The sequence below is a fragment of the Phycodurus eques genome, chromosome 7 (genome assembly GCF_024500275.1).
Source record: "Phycodurus eques isolate BA_2022a chromosome 7, UOR_Pequ_1.1, whole genome shotgun sequence".
Classification (NCBI taxonomy): Eukaryota; Metazoa; Chordata; class Actinopteri; order Syngnathiformes; family Syngnathidae; genus Phycodurus; species Phycodurus eques.
Genome location: NC_084531.1, coordinates 19,009,511 through 19,032,539, shown reverse-complemented (window position 1 = coordinate 19,032,539; position 23,029 = coordinate 19,009,511).

The window sequence follows — 23,029 nt, the reverse complement described above, 5'->3', positions numbered from 1 at the left end:
TCTCACTGTTCGTTTTTCGCCCCTTTGAGGAATACCAAAGGTACTTCCAGTGTATCTTGAGCTTGTTGTCTCTGCCTCATTTGTTGTGCTACACTTTATGAGACATCATGAGAATTTCAGGCCAAACATTGTTGCACAGTTACGCGGGGAAATGCCCCCTGCCACGGCAGCCTGGGCTCTTTAAAACAACACAGATTAATCTGCACAAGCAAAAAAGGGCCCTCAAGGAAATAATGAGTCTATTAGGGCATGTAAGTGGCCCTTTTTATCCTCATCATCTTTGATGCAATACCCATCCATCTTGTTGCAGAGATTTGTGTTTGCCTTGCTAGTGCACACCGAGGTCACAAAGCAGAGCAACTGTGAAAGCAATGTGCCCAGACGTAAGCTAGTGTACTGATTCTCACCGCCTTTCCTTTGTGAAACTCCTCTGTAGAACATTTGGGGTTTTGAAGCCACAGAGCCAACGTCTGCAAATAACAAGTGGTGGTTGTATTTCTTGTTGTTATTGCTGGAACACGACTGGGCCCTTTGAGGAGTATCACCTGTCCCACACAAATCCACCGGCCTTGGCTGAGCACCCCCACCCAGCTGCTGACTGTACAACTAAATTTGAGCGACGATCTCCTTCATCCTCTCAGCATCCTTTGAGGAAGGAAGCTGGGAAGTCTGCATAAGTGCCCCAAAAGCTGTACCATCTCCTGCAGGGACACTGGTTATTTTTGGACCGAGTGGGGTGGCAGATCAGATTACGACGACAAGGAGACCCCTCAGACAGGAAATCACCCAGCAGCTCTCGCATTTTTGGCACTCAGCCCAGCTGACTGGTGGGTGATTCATCCCCGTCGTGCATGTGGTGATCAGAGAGAGGAAAGCCCAACAGAACAAGAGAGCCATCTTCTTTTAAACTCCGGATGACCTCCTCTTCCCTACTGAAATCTCCGCACACCAGCCAAGTGCCCAGTGTGACATGAATACTGCACCCACGCAACCATCTGAGGCAGCGGAATACCATCACTTTGTTCCCAAGGAACATATCAATATTGTGATTATTTTTGTGGTGGTGGTGGATTGTCTTGCCAAGTAACAAGGTACAATGTGGCATCATTTGTTGTTGTGCTTTTTTTTTTTAATTTCGCACAAAAATACTTCATCCATCCATCCATTTTCTGAGCCGCTTCTCCTCACTAGGGTCGCGGACGTGCTGGAGCCTATCCCAGCTGTCATCGGGCAGGAGGCGGGGTACACCCTGTACTGGTTGCCAGCCAATCGCAGGGCACATACCAACAAACAAACAAACAACCATCCGCACTCACATTCACACCTACGGGCAATTTAGAGTCTCCAATTAATGCATGTTTTTTGGGATGTGGGAGGAAACCAGAGTGCCCGGAGAAAACCCAGGCAGGCACGGGGAGAACATGCAAACTCCACACAGGCGGGACCGGGGATTGAACCCGGGTCCTCAGAACTGTGAGGCTGACGCTCTAACCAGTCGCCCACCATGCCGCCACCAAAAATGCTTCATATACAAAATATTATAACTCATTCAGTTATCCAATTGTCTCCAAACTCAGCGTATAAGGTGTGTTATAAAGCTTCCAGGACTACAGTACAGTACAGTATTTTAAAACCAAACTACAAGTTTTGCCATTCGAAGTAATTTAACTGAAATGTAAAGGTCTTTTCACACCACCCTCAGTTTGAAAAGTGCGTGAGGACGACAGCACCCCAGTTCAACCATGCCCATATTTGGAAGTACTGACGTAGTAGCCGACAAGAAGTAACGGGGGCTTTTCCTGCTGGTAGATGAGTAGACTGTACCTTGGCGATATATATTTGTCATTGTTGCAAAAGAAAGCCCTGGCTTTACTTATTTTATGGAGGTGTAAGCGATGCAGCAGCAAAAAAAAAAAAAAAAAAAAAAAAAGGAAATGTCTGCAATCTGATACTAATTTCATGGCAGGATCTTAGAGTTTGTTTTTGTGAGCTATAGTTCCACGAAGAACGCTTCGAGGTGTATTTCTGTCTGAGCAGGGAGCAGTTTGAAAGCCTCCTGCAAAGACATCTCATTATATAATTTTTTCATTGTCCCATAGCTCGGGATAGAGGGACATCGCATTTATTATGACTTCCTCCATTTTCCCCGTGCCGTTTAAAGTACAGGTCTGCTAAAATAGCACTCAAAAATCACTCCACCAACTCCTCTCCTATTGCAGGAGCTTCTTGACGTCACCGCGATGCCGCTCTCGAATAGTAATATTTCGTAGTAGAGGGCACCCTCTGCATTTGCCATGCTGCGATGTGACATGCCATTCCGTGGTCCCGTTCCCTCAGTACATACACAATGAATGGGAAAGTCAAAGCTGTGCGTGTGTGAAAAGGCCTTAACACTCTTTCCCATCCTTCTCTGTCACGCACTCCAGGAATGATTCTTCTGGGATCCTGCACAGCTCCGCCTTCACAGCCGTCTTGATGTCACCTAAGTCTTCAAAGTAGGTTGCCTTGATGACTTCCTTGAAAAACAAAAAAATACACAGAGCTATGTTGAGTGAGTAAGGATGTTGTCCAGCAGGGTGATGTTCTTCTCAGCCAGGAATTGTTGGATGCTCAGGGCATTGTGAGCAAATGTGTTGTCATGGTGACCATAACTGTGGCCTCTTCTCGAGCACTGAATGAAGCAAACGCATCAGGATCTCTTTTTATAAGTGCATGTTATTCATTTGGCCCACACTGAAGGGGAAATTGTATTTTATAGTTTGGGTTTGAAATATACAGTAGCTTTTGTAACACCAGTCCTGGAACGTTTTTGACACTCATTGTGCTTGTATTTAAAGAAGCGCTGAATTGATTTAGGTTTATTCATAACATACTGCTGAACAGGTTGGAAACGTGGATTAGACTAAATGGAACAGTTCTTAAATGGTTCAGGTCCTACCTGGAGGAAAGGCGTTATTTCGTAACCATCGGAAGTGTTCAATCTCATGGAATGGCAATGGCCGATGGGGTCCCTCAAGGGTCACTTCTTGGACCCCTCCTGTTTAACCTGCATATGCTACTCTTGAGTCAAATTCATCAGAACCTTAATGTTGACTATCATACCTATGCAGATGACACACAGTTATATCTAGCAGTGTCTCCATATGACTACAGATTGAGGTTTTGTGTCACTGTCTTAAACAGATAACTGGATGAGCCAATACTGTCATGGGTGTGTGTTCCGGGTTTTGTCTTCCCCCCCTGTTTCACACACACCTGCTCCTGTGAGCATGTTCACCACCTGTGCCTCGTTCACCCTAATTACCTATTGTATTTAACCTCGTGTCTCATTCCCTCTCGTTGCCAGTTCGTTGTACCTTTTCGTCGCGTTCCAGCATTCCTTGCTTCCACGTCACAGACTCACAGTAAGATTTGACCCTGTTCCGATTATCGACCTTGCCTCTTTGCCTCATGTTTTTGGATACTGTTGCCTTTCTTGGATTGCCTGCCTGTGTACCGACCTATGCCCGTCTATTAAACCTCTCTTTTTGGAAACTGTCCATTTGTTTTGGAGTCGTGCATTTTTGGGTCCTATCCTCTGTTCCGTTCATGACAAATACTTTCTTCAATTAAACCATAACAAAACTAAGACCAAGTCGAAAACCTTGGTGTACTGATAGATTCCGAAATTACTTTCAATACTCAGTTGAAGCACCTAAGGTCATTCTTTATTAGTAATAAAATCATCATCATCATCATCCATCCATCCATTTTCTAAACTGCTTGCTCTCATTAGGGGCGTGGGTGGGCTGGAGCCTAACCAAATTGACTTAGGCAGGGTAAACCCTGTATTTGGTTTGCAAAAACAGACATTGACTCATATGTCATATCTTGATGGGTGATTTGGTATTTTAACAGTGTGTATTTATGCACTCTGTCAGTATGTCACACAGTGAATTGCAACACAAAAAGCAAAAAAGTGACATGGCAATGTACAGGATAACTGGTTAGTTAACACAAGCTTGACCATTATTTAACCATTTAACTAACCATTTATTTGACTTGCAAATGTGGCTCCCCCAAATGTTTCACAGCCCACAGTTTAACACCACACAATTATTCGCAGAGGGGAAAGTCAGATTAAATCAATCATCCCTTTGCGGGCGGAATATTTTCTGGACAATTAACACCAGTATGACACAGAACAATGTAGTCATGTGTTGTTCTGTTTGTTTCATATGAACATTCCTGGGGTTAGCTGAAAGCCACACTGTCATTATGTGGGGAATATGAAAGGCTGTGTGGCCACCAGTACTGAGGAGTTGATTTAGCGTGGGAGCTTGGTGATTTCCCCCAATTTCTCCCCAACTGTCAGTTAAAGACACAGTTGTGTGCACGTGCGTGTATGCAAGTGCTGTATTTATGGTCATGTGAGTGCAGTTTCTATGAGCGGTGTGATATGGTCATACACATTCTTGAACCTCGCTGGGCTTGTACTGCTTTTGCACTTAATGAATTATTATACCCATCCCTTATGTTAATTGTACCCTGTTTGGCATTATCACGCCATCTCACAAGGGAATTTTTCTTGTGGACGCCACTGAATATAGGCCTTGTTGAAATGGACAAAGAACTGATAGAAATTATTTGGAAAAGGACAAGCACTTCCAAAGACAATTTCACATGTCATTAGATGAAGAGTGAAAAGAACATCTACATCAGGTAGCACCTCCATGATCCTCATTTGATCTTTTAAATAATAACTACTATTATGGCAACATCCACACTAATTCTATACTGACTTGAATTTTCTACTGAAAGGATCTTGATTGGGCCACTATTTTTGAAGCACAATCACACCACTCGTACAAGGTTTGCAAGGTAAGTTGAAAGTGTGTTGCATGAACATATACTGTAAACCATAGGTGTCAAACTGAAGGCCTGGGGGCCAGATGCGTCCCGCCACATCATTTTATGTGGCCCTCGAAAGCAAATCATGCTCGTCAACGTCCGTGATTTTTGCTAAAATCTGTACCCAAATTCCAAATTGTCATTATAATAATAATGTTGAAATATTGCATTTTTCTATTACCAAACCCTTCTTCTAGAGTAATTTAAACAATACTTGAACAAACTATTATCGTTGTCTTCTGATTTTAAAACTATTTATCCCTCAATTTGTTGTGTAATGGTTATGATTGATAATGGATTTGATTTGGTGTTTAAACATTTCACTGTTCTAACGGCCCTCTGAGGGAAATCATAACTACAGTACGGCCCGAGACAAAAATGAGTTTGACACCCCTGATATTCTAAACCTTTGAAGTGAAAATTTAAGGACTTTTATAAAATATAAAGTTATGCACCTATATAAAAATGCATGTCCTTTAGATACACAATCATAACTTTGTATAGCACTTATTGATAATTGGCCATTAGAAGACTTTGAGAGAAAAAATGTGTGCCAGCCTGGTTTATTGGTGTTCACGTCAGGCTGACCTCGTGGCATAAAAAGGCTGTTTCTCCATCGTTACTTCACTAGCTCATGTTACACGCCACTCATCCACACCCGCTGAAAAGCAGGATGGAGGTGACCACTGCTCTCCTCCGGCTTGGCACGCAAAAACGCATCAAATGCCTTCAACACCTCACAGCATTTGGATTGTATTATGGATGCTGAGACATGGATGTATCCAAGTTCAAAGGGATCTAAAATGCACTGAAGACGGTCATCACGTGTTTCACTCCCAAGATGTAGTGAGAGTTATTTTTGGATGCGTTCTTGTTTCATGTGACAACACATATTTTTCCACACTCATGGAGCAACATACGTTTCCTCTTCATGCTGCCTACTTGCTCTTGACACATTTACACAGTAAAATCAGGAAACTTTTATAATCTGGTCAGAGGGGTTCCAAGTGTGCCGAGCCGATACCCTATGGCCCCAAACAAGAATGTTCTCCTTACCGCGGCCAAAAGCCACATGCCAAGAAGTCATTACAGGAGACCCTTGATCTCATCCAATTTTCTTGTTTGTTATTGTCTCATACCGACTGATGCGTTCAATGTGGCATGGTTTTTATAATTTACCTTGGTACAATTTTTGAAGTGTAAAATTGCCTTACCAACTGACTTGAACATAAAACCTTTGATAAATGTATAGGTAAGGTTTTGAGTACCATTCTTAACCACCAAACAAGTGGAACATAAGTTAGGTATCATTAATATTAAAAATGTCAAACAATACAGTCAGCCTCTCTTAAAACATAATTAAGCTCTAGTGATCAATATAAATCTTGTAACTTCCTATATGGTCTATTCTTCTTTTAACACCCCTTGTTTCTGGTCCTTCCCTTGTAAATAGCTAAAGAAAAAGCAAAACACACAAGCCAACCCTTTTGATGCACTAAGCTAGGCTCTTCTTGGGTATTCTGAGGTCTCGCATGATATGTTGACGACTCGCAATGCACTGAAAGTTTAAACTCTTACGTTTTGTGTGACTTTTGAGGAAAGTTAGCTCTCAAAATATAAAGTGATATACATTAAAGACAGAAGCTTTCCATAACAGACAAATTAACAGTCTGGGATTGTTTCCAATATTGAATACAGAAAATAGTGTAGTCGTAGGCTGTGGGCAACAAGACAGAAGACGTCCGCGCCCCCATCTCCTCCCTCCCCCTCCTTTGCCTTCATCATTTTCTTACAGCCTCCATCCACATAGCTCCCCCAGAACTTTCCTTCATTAAAACTCACTACAGGGTTATGAATGAGCCTGTCTGACCCACTGATCAGCCTTGAAAAGCCCAGTTGGTTCCTATTACAGCCTCTCCTTGAGTGTGCACGTGTGAGTATCTTGGCGCAAGTGAGGTTGAGACCAGCAGACAGAGAGAAAGAGACAGAGAGAGAGAGAGAGAGAGAGATCAGTCATCTGACACTGAGGAGTAACAGGGTCTGGTTAATCCCTGGCAGGTAGCTGTGATGAGACCCAGAGTTCAGGTGCTGCCAGGGCATATTGGGGATTAGGGGGGTGGAGCAGCTGGAAGTGTAGGTGAACAGGAGAAATGTAACCTTCTTCGGAAGGACTTATAAGGTGCCGCTCTCACCCTGCAAGACCTTCGTTTCCCCTTTTCTTCTCCTCCTCGTCCCAACTTTTTCTTTGTTCTGCACCTCCCCTCCTCTTCACTCACCTGTTTCCACTCCACCTTGCTCTTCCTCCTCTATCATTCACTTTTTTACTGCTCTTTTACTTTCACCTACATGCATGTTGCTATTTCTATCAATAAATAAGAAAAACTGTTGTCATTTCTTTCCTGGCCAAGAGCCAAACATGAGGATAGGATGTTGAGCCGGGCCACAAGCCAAACATTATCTTTTTATGAATGTGTATAAATCTTGGGAAGTCACCGGCAGGGAGATATATGGCCCCTTTTCCCCATGTGCCCCTCTTATTCTATTAGTGGATGGGCTGAAGGCTGAAGGCTGGAAAAAAACTTGCTCAGATGATGGGCCAACGCTACCAATGTCATGGAAATAAGAGCAAACATTTTGCAAAGATTAGGTAAGCCTTTATAAAAAGAATAAATATGGGGTAGCTTTTAATTTATAAAAAACAGAGGAATTACTTAATGCAGGTTATTTCATCATTTGCGATCGCTCGGCCACTGGTTTTGCACGATTTAGCAACAGGGCAAAGCCTCGCAAGACAATAAAACTTCAAACCGATAATGTTAAGTGTTACAGTAAAAATCTGTTACCAATAAGGTGCTTCTCTAGGATAACTGTCAGGGCTGCTTTTTCAGCACCCTGAGTCCAGCCCTTGTGTGTGTGTGTGTGTGTGTGTGTATGTGTGTCATGAGTGCTTTGCAGGGTTGACGTGTTGGGGTCCAGCAGCTGCACCTTATCTTCCTAATTACGCCTGACTACTCTTAAGACACTGTGGGACTCCAATTTGTCGCCAGACTATCAATGCTCTACGTCGAGTTTGTAGCCTAGCCACCTTGTCTATCTTTTGCTTTCCAAAGATCTCAGAATTTTATCTCATTCTTGTTCTTTGTCCCCAGTCTGCCATCTGCCCTTGCTCCCTGCAAACCAGTGCTCACCTCAACCTGGACTCCTACCCTGCCAGACCGGTCCTCGTTGGAACCCTGCCAATCCCGGATCTAGTTCTCAGAGTTCCTTTGTTTGCTTCCAATCTACAATAAACATTCGTTCACAAACTCACCTCCCTGTCCTCTCTGCATCTGGGTCCAACTTGCAACCTGAATCCTGAAAGTAACAAGGTAACAGGTCACTACAAGGCCGCAGGAGTGTGTCTACGATGTCTGACTGACACCTCGTCAGTCACCCCTCCTGTCTCTGATTGGTTGTATTTCCTCGGGTGCAGGTTTCTTGTATATCAAATTAGAGGCTCGAGATGGGACCAAAGATGGCTGTTTTTTTTTTTGGTTTTTTTGTGCAGATCATATTTGTCATGTACTACTGTCAAGTCATCATGACTGTTTTAACATACATCCATTTTCTACACCGCTTATCCTCAATAGCAAATATGGCAAAATGTTTTTTTGTGTTTTAATTGCAAACTACCATCTTTTTAAAAAAAATGTTTTGAAATCCAAGAAAATAGGTCGACCAGCATCTTGCATTGGATCGTGTGCGACCTTAGAGGTTCTACTGTATTTTGTTATTATTTGTGTTAGTCAGACAATATGGTTTAAATTGTGTCCGCTCACACAACTCACCCCACTCCCAGCCCCCACTTTGTATTCCCAGGCCCCAGTAAATCGCCTCACATACGTCGAGGTTTACATTCTCATGCCCTCCCAGCCACCAGATGACCACCGACACCTCCCTACACACAAACAGCACCCTGCTCCTTTCTCCTATCACAAGCACCCTCACTCACAAACGCAACATGTAGTCCCCCCACCCCCAAAAAACTGCTGCACAGTGCAACACATATGCTTCCAATTAGATTTTCTTTAAGCAGGCCATCTTCTCCCTCTAGTATTCACACACACACACACACACACACACACACTTTAGTTCACATGCATGTGTGTACAAGACATTAGGAACACACGTCCCTCTGAGTATTCATGACCAAATTGTTTCCCCCGCTCATTATGTCCCTCCCAATTAATTTACAGAAGATCTTCTTTTCCTTTCGACTTGTCCCTTTAGCGCGTCATCCTTTTCCATGTAAGCCTATCTCCTGCATCCTCCTCTCGAACACCCACTGCCCTCATGTCTTCCCTCACGACATCCATCAACCTTCTCTTTGGTCTTCCTCTAGCTCTCTTTCCTGGCAGCTCCATCCTCATCATCCTTCTACCCATATACTCACTATTTCTCCTCTGGACGTGTCCAAACCATCGAAGTCTGCTCTCTTTAACTTTGCCTCCAAAACATCCCTCTGATGAGCTCATTTCTAATTTTATCCAACCTGGTCACTCCGAGAGCGAACCTCAACATCTTCATTTCCGCCACCTCCAACTCTGCTTCCTGTTGTCTCTACAGTGCCACTGTCTCCAATCCGTACATCATGGCTGGCCTCACCACAGTTTTATAAACTTTGCCCTTCATCCTAGCAGAGACTCTTTTGTCACATAATACACCTGACATCTTCCTCCACCCGTTCCAACCTGCTTGGACCCGTTTCTTCACTTCCTGACCACACTCACCATTGCTCTGGACGGTTGACCCCAAGTATTTAAAGTCCTCCACCCTTGCTATCTCTTTTCACTCTTCCCCCGCCACCATCCTCATTGGTGCACATATATTCCGTCTTACTTTGGCTAATCTTCATTCCTCTTCTTTCCAGTGCATGCCTCCATCTTTCTAACTGTTCCTCCACCTGCTCCCTGCTTTCACTGCAGATCACAATGTCATCTGCAAAAATCATGGTCCACGGGGAATCCAGTCTAACCTCATCTGTCAGCCTATCCATCACCACTGTAAACAGGAAGGGGCTCAGGGCAGATCCCTGATGCAGTCCCACCTCCACCTTAAATTCGTCTGTCACACCTACAGCACACCTCACCACTGTTCTGCTGCCCTCGTACATGGCCTCTATTATTCTAACATACTTCTCTGCCACTCCAGACTTCCACATGCAGTACCACAGTTCCTCTCTGGGTACTCTGTCATAGGCTTTCTCTAGATCTACACAGACACAATGTATCTCCTTCTGACCTTCTCTGTACTTTTCCATCAACATCCTCAAGGCAAATAATGCATCTGTGGTACTCTTTCTAGGCATGAAACCATAATGTTGCTCGCAAATACTCACTTGTGCCCTGAGTCTAGCCTCCACTACTCTTTCCCATAACTTCATTGTGTGGCTCATCAACTTCCTCTATAGTTCCCACAGCTCTGCACATCACCCTTGTTCTTACAAATGGGCAACAGTACACTTTTCCTCCATTCCTCAGGCATCTTCTCACGCACTAGAATTCTATTGAACAAACTGGTCAAAAACTCCACAGCCACCTCTCCTAGATGCTTCCATACCTCCACAGGAATGTCATCAGGACCAACTGCCTTTCCATTGTTCATCCTCTTTAATGCCTTTCTAACTTCCCCCTTACTAATCATTGACACTTCCTGGTCCAACACACTTGCTTCTTCTACTCTCTCATTTCCTCATTCATCAACTCATTTCCTCATTCATCAACATTCATCAACAAATTATTGTGCTCCCCATAGGGCTGCATTAATTAATTTACAGAAGATAATGTTACATAATACCGTAGTGACGGGAATCAGACAGGAACATTTTTATTTATTTATTTTTTAGAACGAGACAAACAAGTGCATGTGTGCACATATGCATATTTCATTAATTATCAATAATACTGTTCTGTGTGCGCAACACAGGAAAAGTGCATATGTTTTATTTTGTTTGGTTTTTTTCATGGGGGGTTGGGGTCTATTGGGACCTGTACTCGAGCCCTCAGAAGATACCATAGAATGGAAATACTGCAGTAAAAGAAATTCCACTTTTGACCACTAGAGGTGTCCCAACAACACATAAGGGTTCTGTAGTGAGCAGCTCAACAGTAATAGCTAATTTTGTCTGCCCCTTAAAGAGTTTTGTATGAGCCATACCAAAAATGTTCTTTGACACTTGGCCAGTGGTGTATTGATTGGTGGTCTGCCCTTGGTCACCTGTCATCCACTGATGTCAGGTTATGCAGTAGTAAACAGAAATGGATGAAAAGTATACATTCTTTTACTGTTGAACCATGAGTCACAGTAAGGCATTGTTAATGTCATATTTTCTTCTAGGTCACTGTTGATGTGATTGAACGGTTGCCAGGGAGACGCTCTAATTCGGCTTTATTGTAGAGTTTGTGGTACAAGCAACAGGTGCCTGTTATGTTTGTTTGCTTTTGCTGAGCGAAGCCGAGTGTCGTGTGTGTGTGTGTGTGTGTGTGTGTGTGTGTGTGCGTGTGTGTGTGTGTCTACTGTGGTACTTTTTGCTTTTTCAGATAGCTAGAAATACACAATAGCAAGCAAAGATGAGCAGCAGCACATAAGACGGTGGTTAGCTGAGCTGCACGCTCTTGGGAGTCTCAGAATGTGTTTACCAACTCGCTTAAAGGTGTGATGTTAAAATAATAATAATAAATAAATAAATAAATAAAACTTATTTCATGCAAGCAAGTCAGTCATGGAAAAAAACATCATGAGTGTGGGCTTTACTACAGTTATCATACTTTTTGCTGGTGTCGGGCAGAAACCTCGTATCGCCAAAACCATCAGTTTACAGGAAACCAAAAAACAAACAAAAAAAATAAATTTTTTGAGCCATTGACATTGCATCAAACCATTTTCTATGGAAGCGTATTGCATTCACTTGGATGAAAAAAAATCTCCTGTTTTTCTGAGTAATGTTTTTGAGGGCTTTGATTTTTTGAATATTTTTATGTTTTTCTGACTGATTATTTTCCACCTGTTTTTCTGACATATTTTTTTCTGAGTTATCGTGACACATCGAACTCATGCGGGAACCTACGAACTGCAAGTGACTCTTTGCAGACTCGCTAATGGCGGATTACTGCTGGGCCGGGATTGTGGTACATACGCCAGAGAAGCCGATTCCGGCGCCTCAGTTGCACACCATGCGGGTCCAGTATTTTCATCAGTCTCCTGATCGTCTCTTGTGTCACCACGTAGCCAGCCTGAATGCATTTTAAATGCATCATCTTGTATCCATAGAGGATACCATATCTGTCCAACTGATTCTGGACAAACATTGCTGTATCTAACAGATCTGAATGGGCTTTACTCCTGAACAAACGCAAATTCCGCAGGTGCCTGCGCAATGTCGACAAACTAATAACAATACCATCTATGTGACTCATAGACAGGAGTATCTCCCAGTGTCTTAAACCCATATCAAAATAAAACTTGATTAAACTAACTAAGCCGGTCATGTTGATTACTACGGAGTCCGTTGAACCAGGTGACTGACTGGGCCTTTGGCCATGGAACCCAGCTGTACTCACAGGGGTAACATAGCGTGCAGTGTTGTGCGCACTGGGCATCTGTCAAGGGTAGGTACCTCAGTGGCTTCAGTTCACAAATGTGATAATGCACTGCATTTCGAATAACCCATAGCCCAGCCATTTCCACTGCAGACAGTAGGCAAGCATAATCTGTACCACTGAGCACATGTTGAGACACCACTACAGATTCTTCTATGCTGACATCTTATTAAAATGAGAGTTTAATATTTACAGGTCTCGATAAAATAAGTCGGCGGTCGCACTTCTGGTAAATTCAGCAAACTCAAAACTCAAGCTTGCCGATGTTTAGCACACTGGACAGCCCCTCACATTGTCCGGAATCCTTTACGATCTGCTGCATGCTATTGGTTTTACAGGGAAAATGAGAAAAATAAAGATTTCAAGGCAATTACTGTGTCATTATACTAATTATCAATTAGTTACTTTTTCATGGGGACATGACATTAAGCTCATGTATTTTGGACAATTCTTTGATGCTTCACACTAAAAGAGAATAATTCATAAGCCTTAACAACCATATCTGGTACACCCATTCATGCAAAATGATCGAAATACGTACATTGAAATTGACTCTTGGACTTATCATGCCCATTCAAGGCTTGGTGATAAATGTCAATCGGGAGGGTGGGGATCTGACCTCACCCACTGTGTCCATTTACCACAGACCCATTGGGACCCATCTTCCCTGACCCCCTGACTGCCTGCTCCACGTTTGACAATGGGAGGGAGCAAGAGATAGTTAAAGTGAAGGGGAAAGGCGGGAAAAAGTTCTCCCACCCTATGACCTCTACCCTGGCCGAACAGAGGGCGCGGCAGAGCCCGCCTGGACATATGAGGCTGCTCCGCATGGTGCCTCCCTCCTCTGTTATTCCAACTCTCTGGTTACAGTCCTAAACCCCAGAGGGTCTTTAACAGGAGGGGGGGGCTTTGGGATCACAGGCATGCCTGTTAACAGCTCCAAGGTGAAAGGCCTTGGATACTGCCCTATAAGCCGTGTGTCTTATGCAGTCCCTTAAGCGGATCCTCGTGGACAAGAACCTCCTCCTCGGTGGCTCTCTTAATGTGGAATAGCTTGTTAGTTCCTAGCTGCTGGGATACCCTCACCTTATTACCTACCTCTGCCAAGGAGATTGTTAGCATCTGCATGGATTTGTTGGTTGGTTTCTTTGTTTGTAACCTCCTCTTGACAGTTTTTGAGGCAGATATTTTTATGGGTGGTTGGTATTTTTCCACGAATGGTTTGTTGACAAATCACTCAATGATATCCATTCATTAATACATTTCTAAACTGTTTGTCATTATCAGGTTCAAGTCTGTCCCAGCTGAATTCAGGCAAACGGCGGACTATACCCTTGACTGTAAATGTGACATTGGGTGGGAATTGATCCCATGATAGCCGCGTGCAAGTCCTTTATGTGAAATACTATGCTACCAAGCCTCTCACAGACTGATTAGATTGATCGTATTATTATTTCTTCCTGAGTGTCAAAAAGAACGGCTTTGGATTACGTTTCCCCCTTTAAAACTACGAAGATCCTAGATCTCGTTCATTACCAATTTAGAGAAAAAAGCCTTTTTTTTTTAATGACAACATTGAACAATGACAACAAATTAAAGTGTGGTCGGTTTGCCATTTCACTGTAGTTTTGATGTGGGTGTTATGGCATTGATTGTCATATTTAGACTATATCGAATCTGTCTGCTTGCAATGCAATCACATTAGCAGATACTTATTCGAGTTATATAAGACTCTAATTCTCATATGACTTAGTCCTGATTCACAGTTGTTGCCTTTTTGCTGCCATGACTCATGTACAAACTATATCACATTGGAGAAAAACAATTGTAATATTTATTTCACAGGTAACAAACGTGTAAGCCTAAGCAGAAGTCTTCAACACTTGAGTACTCTTGTTTCTATCAGTAATAAATCTTTTGGTAATAGCAAAAGTGTAGCCAGGTAATAAGTATAGTCTACAAGGCCAAAATAATTCAAAAGTACCGTGTTAATAATAATGAAAACTGACCTGTCACTATAAGGTTTCCCCATCACATAATGATGGATTACCAAAGAGAAAAGTCAACTTCTAACCATTTAAATATATGCATGCTTGCAGACTAAATGTTCTGCGTTTGTTTTAGACCTCCTCCCGACCTGCTAATTTATCTTTTTGACAGTGCGGCAGCATTTATCTGGCTGAAATTTCCATTATCTCTCCAACCGTCTCATGTAACACGTTGAAATCTGTCAAAATCAGTTCAAATGTGCAAATTGATGCACGATCTGTTGCAGGCCTAAACACCGGGCGCTCTTATTTGTCCAAATTAGACTTGTCATCTTCTATCTAAGGACGTGCCTCTCAGGATAACAGTTGTTAATGGTTCCTTCCCCCCAGGTGAGATTAGTTCTGCTTACCATTTATATTTGACTCCTCGGCTGTTTCCTCTCAGTGTATGAAATTTATAAAGAACAATGTTAGTCTACAGAATTTGAATTAGACTCTAGGGAAGTCGGATTTTGCAGTTGTTAATTAACGCATCCTCTCCCTCACAAGACATTTTAGCAATTTTAATCAGGTGCGTGTTTCCGGGTTCAAACCGGTTTATTTGAATTGCTAATTGAGAGCATTCACGTCACATTCTTGATGGTACATTGTGCTAATTGTGACCCCCGTGTTGTATGTTATGACTGGCTGGGCTAAGGATTTCCTCCAGGAAGTGTGGCTGTGGTTGTGATGATGCGCCATTGAAACTGGATGGAGCCTCACAGCTTGACAGCCAAACAAGTTTCAATATGATGGGGACATACAGATTATTTTTAATTATTTCAACTATTGGATGAGTCATCCTTGTAACTGATGCTCACTGGACACTTCAATAGGTACACCCGCACAATGTGATGGTTTTATTAATTGATTTTGCCTGCATTTTTTAGCAATATGCTTATTGTGGTTGGAGTTCACAGTGTTGTTGAATAGCCCTGGATTATACTGACCAGTGCGTGTAATATTTTGAGTATTATTTACATGAGGTAACCAAACTGATGAAACAACACGCCTTTGATTTGGCGCTTGTATTGTGCAGGTGTACCTTATGACCTTGTGACCCCTTGAGTCTAATGAGATGGTGAAAAATAAACCATACACATTATTGCATCATCTGTACCGTGTGAAACAAAAATATGTGTCACTGACACACGTGTTAGAATCATGATGCATGCCATTTGGTAAATTAAACACATCTTTGTATTTTATAAAATCATATATTATTGATATTAGGGACTCTGTGGCTTTGTTACTTGTTTATTACTTTTATTGTCTTATTTATAATTTGGTGTCTACAACCAGTCAAAACCAGTGAGCATATTATCACAACTTTTTTGGACATCAAATCGTATCTCAACTGAAGTGAATCGTATCATAGTACATTGAGATTAGTTTTATACGTCTCTTTGTCTTTCTATTGCATTGGGTTTAGTGATAGAGATGACAATCCCGAATGCCAACGATTTTTGTTTTTAAGTGTCAAAATGAATTCAAATTTAAAAATGAGTAGTATGTCAACCTGAACCCCACCGCTCGTTTCCAGAAGTGTTGTCGAGGTTGCTCACGTCCCCGGTGACCCATGACGTTCTGCTATCTCAGCCTACGCCTACGCTGGTCAAATAGCGTCCTTGCACCCTTATTGTTTCCCATCACTTCATTCATGACCTCCAGCATAACACTGCAGGAGTCTGTTCCTATTTATAATGGGAAAAAGAGGGGGCTGTTTTCCTTTCTGCATTGTTGCTGTTTGCCAGCACTTCCTCCATTCATTGACTGACCTCTTCTCTACTTCCTGTTTGTGCGGCCCACCAGTGGTCATCCCAAGGGTAGTTTTGGTAAAGGCTCTCAATTAATCAGAGGGTGGGGCTACTGCGGTATGAATGTGCGGAAGTGTGAATCAGATGTGGTTCATCACCAGCACGTCATCACTAGACCAGACAAAACGATTCACTACTCATATTGATTATTTTAATGTTGTTTTATTTTTTATTTTTTTGCACAGCAAAAGGAGAAGAATTGTGTTTGAAGTGTGTCAAACAACTTCAGTAACTCCAAACGTACTTCTATCTTCATGCATTAGATGTCACAGCATGATATAAGATTAAAAGATGGAGCAGAAATACTGTACTGTATAGCAATATATTTTTGTCTGTAATTGATTTATATATTATATTAATAAAATACAATAAATCTACGAGGATGGAGACGTTACCTACAACAAGGTTTTATTATGATTATGATGATGATTGACGATGATTATTCCATCCATTTTCTGAGCCGCTCTCCTCACTAGGGTCGCGGGCGTGCTGGAGCCTATCCCAGCTATCATCGGGGAGGAGGCGGGGTACACCCAGAACTGGTTGCCAGCCAATCGCAGGGCATATACAAACAAACAACCATTCGCACTCACATTCACACCTACGGGCAATTTAGAGTCTCCAATTCATGCGTGTTTTTGGGACGTGGGAGGAAACCGGAGTGCCCGGAGAAAACCCATGCAGGCACATGGAGAACATGCAAACTCAACACAGGCGGGGTCGGGGATTGAACCCGGGTCCTCAGAACTGTGAGGCTGACGATCTAACCAGTCGGCCACCGTGCCACGATGGTTATTATTATTAATTCATGACTTTGTAGTTTAACTACTGGTACTTTTATATTCATTAGTATACATGTATTTAAAACAAAAAAAATATTTCTATTTATGAATTATATGACTCACTAACCCTCAAAACATTTGTGTTGAAATCTAAATTCAAATTAAATGTAACATGACACCAAATTCCTTAATTTATATATTTTTATCTTAACCCAGAAAACTTGTTTGTCAGAACTGCCACAAACCCCATGGAAACTTTTGCACCAAAAAACTGCAAGCGTTAATCTCCTAAATATTTATATACAACCAAGCGCCTTTTGTTTATCAATTTATGAAGATCCATGCCAGTGCTGCACACTTGTGCCCGACTGCCGAACATTCTGTGAATTCGACCTGAAATCTTTTGTGTCTCCAGGGAAACTTTTTTTTATAGCTGAACAGGAACCAGCCTTCCCTTGTGGCCTCTACTCATCTTCACGAGTGACACACTTTTTTTTCATAATTTGTCTCTCTTATTTTCTCAACGGTTCAAGCTTCTCAAGCAACTTCTTCAAATGTCTCCAGGTGCCTTTGCGATGATAGAGAGTTAAGGGTTAAAAACTAGCAGTACGAACTCCAACGTACTGTCGTGTGAATACAAAGGATTATTAGGGCCACACTAAAAAGATGATGAAAATATAAGAAAGAAATAATAAGTGTTAAGGCCAAAGCATAGTATGCATGGCAAATTGAAAACGTTCTTCCCATAATATGTACATGCTTGTATAAGAAAATACTAGTTATATTTATTAAATTATGACTTTATTCAGTCAGTATTTCTTTATCCTCATAAAATTAAAGCTATTCTCTCATTCTTCCGATATTCTGACTTTTACCGCATACAATTAGGATTTATTTCTAAATACATTCTACATGTGTGAATGTAATGGCTGAAAACGTGCAACGGCTACTGCTTACTGAACTGTGCAGCTGTAGCGTTAAACTATTTTTCACCACTTCAGTTTTCCCGATTTTGGGGCCATGGCTAAAACCGCACCGAGTGACGCATTTGGACTTCCAGCATGAGTCACCCCTCTCCCACTATTTAATAACTGAGCCCCTTGGTTTACATATCAGTGGTTATCCAGCGCAATTGCGAGCTATTTACATGCTGTATTTATTTTTACTTACAGGGTCTTAAAAAAAAAAAAAAAAGGTCCCTAACCCTATACCTTCAAATAGATTTTCCTGTGTATTACAACCTTCTTCTCGCAATATTGCAATTTTCTTGAATAGAATGTAAATGATCATTAAATGTTATCTTTTCAGCCTCATTAGATTTATTAATTTATTTTTGTAATATTAGAACTTTGGTCCGGTATTTTAGTTTTTTCAATTTAATATTTAAACTTTATTGTATTGTGTTATTATTGTACTTTACTGTAACTGTATTATGAGGACTTTATGCTCCTAAAATTTCAACTTCTTTACACGTAATATTACAAATTTTTGATTGTTATTATATAACTTTACTCTTGTAAAATAATTAGATTTTTTCCCTGTAATACGATGCAATATTATGACTTTACTCTTGCACAAATGTGGACATTTTCAATGGAATTTTAATTATTTAACGACTTTACTGATTTTTCTTTTTCTTTTTTTTTGGTGGGTGTGGGGGGGGGTCTCTGATACTAATTCATGGGCTCAATGTTTTATTGGATTTGTTATTATTTTGGTTATCTGAAACGATTATGTCAAATGAGTATGAAATTGAACCTTATCAGTAATACAGTTATACTACAATTAAATATTAAACAGCAAAGAACTTCAATACAAGCAAGAGTGGTCAATGGCCGCACACTGATGCATACTGCCATTTGTTACCCAAGTGACGTTCAAACTATGGCAGGAAATGATGTGAATGGTGACCTGGAGAGGTAAAAACATTGTATGACGAGGGTCTCTGGAGGGTTTGACTGACAATGGATCAAAATGAGAGCAGAAACAATGGAACACAGGTTACAGCGTCAATTCAAGCAGATGGTTGTGTGAGGGAAAAAAAGAGCTGTGGTTTGATTATTTGGACCTTTGAGCTTCTCAAGCCAAGGCTGCAGCCCACCTGGTTGTTCCAAACCCCCATCACAGTGAGGTGGGAGGCTGAGTCCTCACTCACAAGGCTCTTATCTCATTCCGACATCTGTTTGCACAGACAGCCACCTCCAGATGTTTCCTGCAGAGCTTCTGCTGATTCTTAGCACGGACAAGGGCCCTCACACTAGCCTCGCGTTTGTGTTAGACCTCTGGGTCCCATCCATTTTGTTTACCCATAGCTGCATGCTGATAGTAACTTGGCAATAAGGCTAAATCATATTCCAAATGCCATCATCTGCTAATGGTTTCGGGTTTGTTAAAGTATTTGGCCGTCAAGAGACAAAAAAAAAGCGAGTAGTTGAGGACTTTCTTACGCACAGGATGTTGTGTAATTGTCTTCTGTGTTTACAGACACAGCTAGAATAGTCAATCAAATGTGATAAGGAGGCAAATGCGAAGAAGTCATTCAAGCCTACGTGACTCCATTCACCTTTCATTCCAACAATGAGGAATTTGATGTTGCTCGGGGTCAGCCTAAAATGAACAATAGCATTACGAAATAGTACCTGAAAAGTCCAATGCCCCAATTAGGAATTTAACCTTTATATTTGGGGGAAAATAAAAAGTCAGATTAAAAAATATTGGCCAGATTGTCAACATGCTTTACACAAATGTTTTGCAAGACCTAATTTGAGTTCAGTTCAGCGAGCATCGATGGATTAATTCTTTGCTTTTTTTATGTGACATTCCAACAGAAGGATGAGCTTCGAAAGTCACTTTGTGTTTTGCATTGGTGAGCTTCTTGTTCCACTTGGAAACAATGATATTGTATTTTTTCTGAATTTAAAAGAGTACCCCGGTATCCTAAGAACATGTTTGTGGCATGCTTTCTTTGAACTATCCCAAAGATCAACAATCACATATTTTACACTGTATAATGCCTTGTAGTCACAAAAACTTAGAGATATTAGGCTTTTGGGTGTCATTTCAGGATGAACCTAAAATGACCTTTACAGGTCAACTTGACTTGACCTTCTCTGAACTTCTGAATACACATTTTCAACTGTTCCATGTTCCAGTACTTTTTTCAGAACTTGTTGTTCTCTAACAAGGAGCCGAAGAGCAAATTTCACAACAGGTGTTAAGTTCACCTGTAAAGGTTCAAATACATTTTAGGTTCATCCTGAATACCTAACTTTCTGTGAGTAGTGTATCTTTACAGCTTATTTCTTGCCATAGTGAAATGTTATTTTAGTGACAGATCTTCCTCATACAGTGTGCCGGCCCTCACACTTCAAGCAAGGGGTCCATAGAGATTTAACTGCACAATCACTGAAGCATTTCATTCCCAAGCCACCAAATTACCCTCATCATTTAGTTCTCAGGGCATTGAATGGATCGCATCTGAACTGTTCTGGTTGTCTTAAAGGATGTTTCGTCTCTCATCCGAATAGAAGCGGATGCAACAAGGCTTAGGACACACTTAACTGATGAAGCCTGCTCGGATGAGAGGCGAAAAGTCTTCTAAGACAAGCAGAAGAGGCCAGTTGCAATCGATTCAATGCCCTGACAATATGAAATGACCTGGATGAATGAAAATCTTCACAGGCATACCTCGTCATTGAGTGTCGTGGTGCAACGCGTGAATGAAATCATCAACCCCCCCCCCCCCCCCCCCCACACACACACACACCTGCATGTAAATAACCTTCCCATGCATTATTAAAAAAATTATTTTCAGAAGCTACGCTGATATGCTTACATTTTGGCTTTGATGTGATAAAGCTTCGGCGCCACATCAAAATGGTTATTTCGCTTTGATTCTTAGGATGGCCTTGCTCACAGGTGTCAAACTCAAGGCCCAGGGGCCAGATCCGGACCACCACATTATTTTATGTGGCCCACGAAAGCAAATCATTTGCATCAACTCAAAGTTTTTTGCTAAAATTCTAAAATTGTAAATATAAAAGAACTTGAATAATAGTTGAACAAAAAAAATTACTGGATTCTGATTTCCACTAGTTATCCATCTATATGTTGTTTATAAGTAATAATATGAGACGATCATACATTCATATGGGTTCACAGTCATAATGACACTCCGAGGATAAACATAACTACAAGGTGGCCCACAACAAAATGAGTTTGTTGTTATTTTAATTAGCCCCACTGTTTCGAAACAATGGTGCGGAAATGCAGACGAGCTCGCTCACACAACGGTGTCTCAAGGTGAAAAATAATTATTGGCCAATAAGCTTAAGGGTGAGTATTTAGTTTGGCAACGAAATAAGATGTCTAATATTTTAGTTACTTCAATCTTGTATAAAAGAATAGAAAATATTAGGAACAGCTTTGTACTGTCTGTAGTACAGTTGTACACCAGTGCAAATGACAGCCACAATAGCAAACACATTTTTAAGTGGCTGCCTCTCTGGCAGTATCAATCAAACATGAATATTATCTCTGTAAAGACAGAATATCTCACACAGCACTTGTACTGGATATCATTATATTTTTCAGGTGCTCATAATATTGTGGCCATCCGCTGCACAGTACATCATGCTGTTGCAAAGGACAGTTGCCTTTTAGTCTTTCTTCACATATTTCACAGCATTTTACTGCTTCTTCTTTTTAAGAAGCATGCACATTTTGTGATACTATTCAGTCCTTTGCATATCTGAATCGGTGCTTGTGATGAACACGAAACAATTTAAAGTGTCTGCGCAAGGACGGCCCTTAGCTTTGAACTGGCATCAGTGTTTTACTGCAGCGTGATAATAGCTGGAGACAACGCTGGCTTATACAGTCTATCATCGTGACAGCCGTGGAGACGGGTCGCCTATCTCACATCTCATCCTGATCCTCTTGTTCAGAAGTGCTGTCTCACCATTCTCCTTCCTGAACCAACCCTGAACTTAGTCTTACCCAACTCCTCCTGTACTTTCTCACTTTCTCCCATTTTTCTCTGTTGCCTTTTTCCCTGCTCATCCTGCTGTCTGAGCCAGCGATGGTAAAATTTGCAATATCATTTCTGTTGTTACAGTAGTACATATTTTGTGTTTGTTTCTTTACCATGTTACACCTTCCCATACAAATTAAGAACAGTTAGCCCTTCCTTAGCACACCCGTATGTTGTGAGTGTGTGCTGTAAACAACATCACATGATTAACAGGTACCGGGCTTCTGGCAAAAGTCAAGTAGCACAGACCGTATGACACCATGTGCCTTAGCCCTACAAGGACATTGTGGACATTTGTCAGCCCAAAACATACAAACTACAGTAATTCCTAAAATAGTCAGTCATTTATTTACAGAACTGCAGGAAAAACCACACTATATTTGTACAAATGCTTGTGGAAAGGTGGCGCTAGACACGTTGCTGTCCATACATCCATCCATTTTCTGAGCCGCTTCTCCTCACTAGGGTTGCGGGCGTGCTGGAGCCTATCCCAGCTGTCATCGGGCAGGGGGCGGGGTACACCCTGAACTGGTTGCCAGCCAATCGCAGGGCACATCCAAACAAACAACCATTCGCACTCACAGTCACACCTACGGGCAATTTAGAGTCTCCAATTAATGCATGTTTTTGGGATGTGGGAGGAAACCGGAGTGCCAGAGAAAACCCACACAGGCACAGGGAGAACATGCAAACTCCACACAAGCGGGGCCGGGGATTGAATCCTGGTCCTCAGAACTGTGAGGCTGACGCTCTAACCAGTCGTCCACCGTGCCGCACGTTGCTGTCTATTGACTGGAATATGTAACAGTCACATTAGCAGTTTCTGTTTTTGTGTCCTTTTACT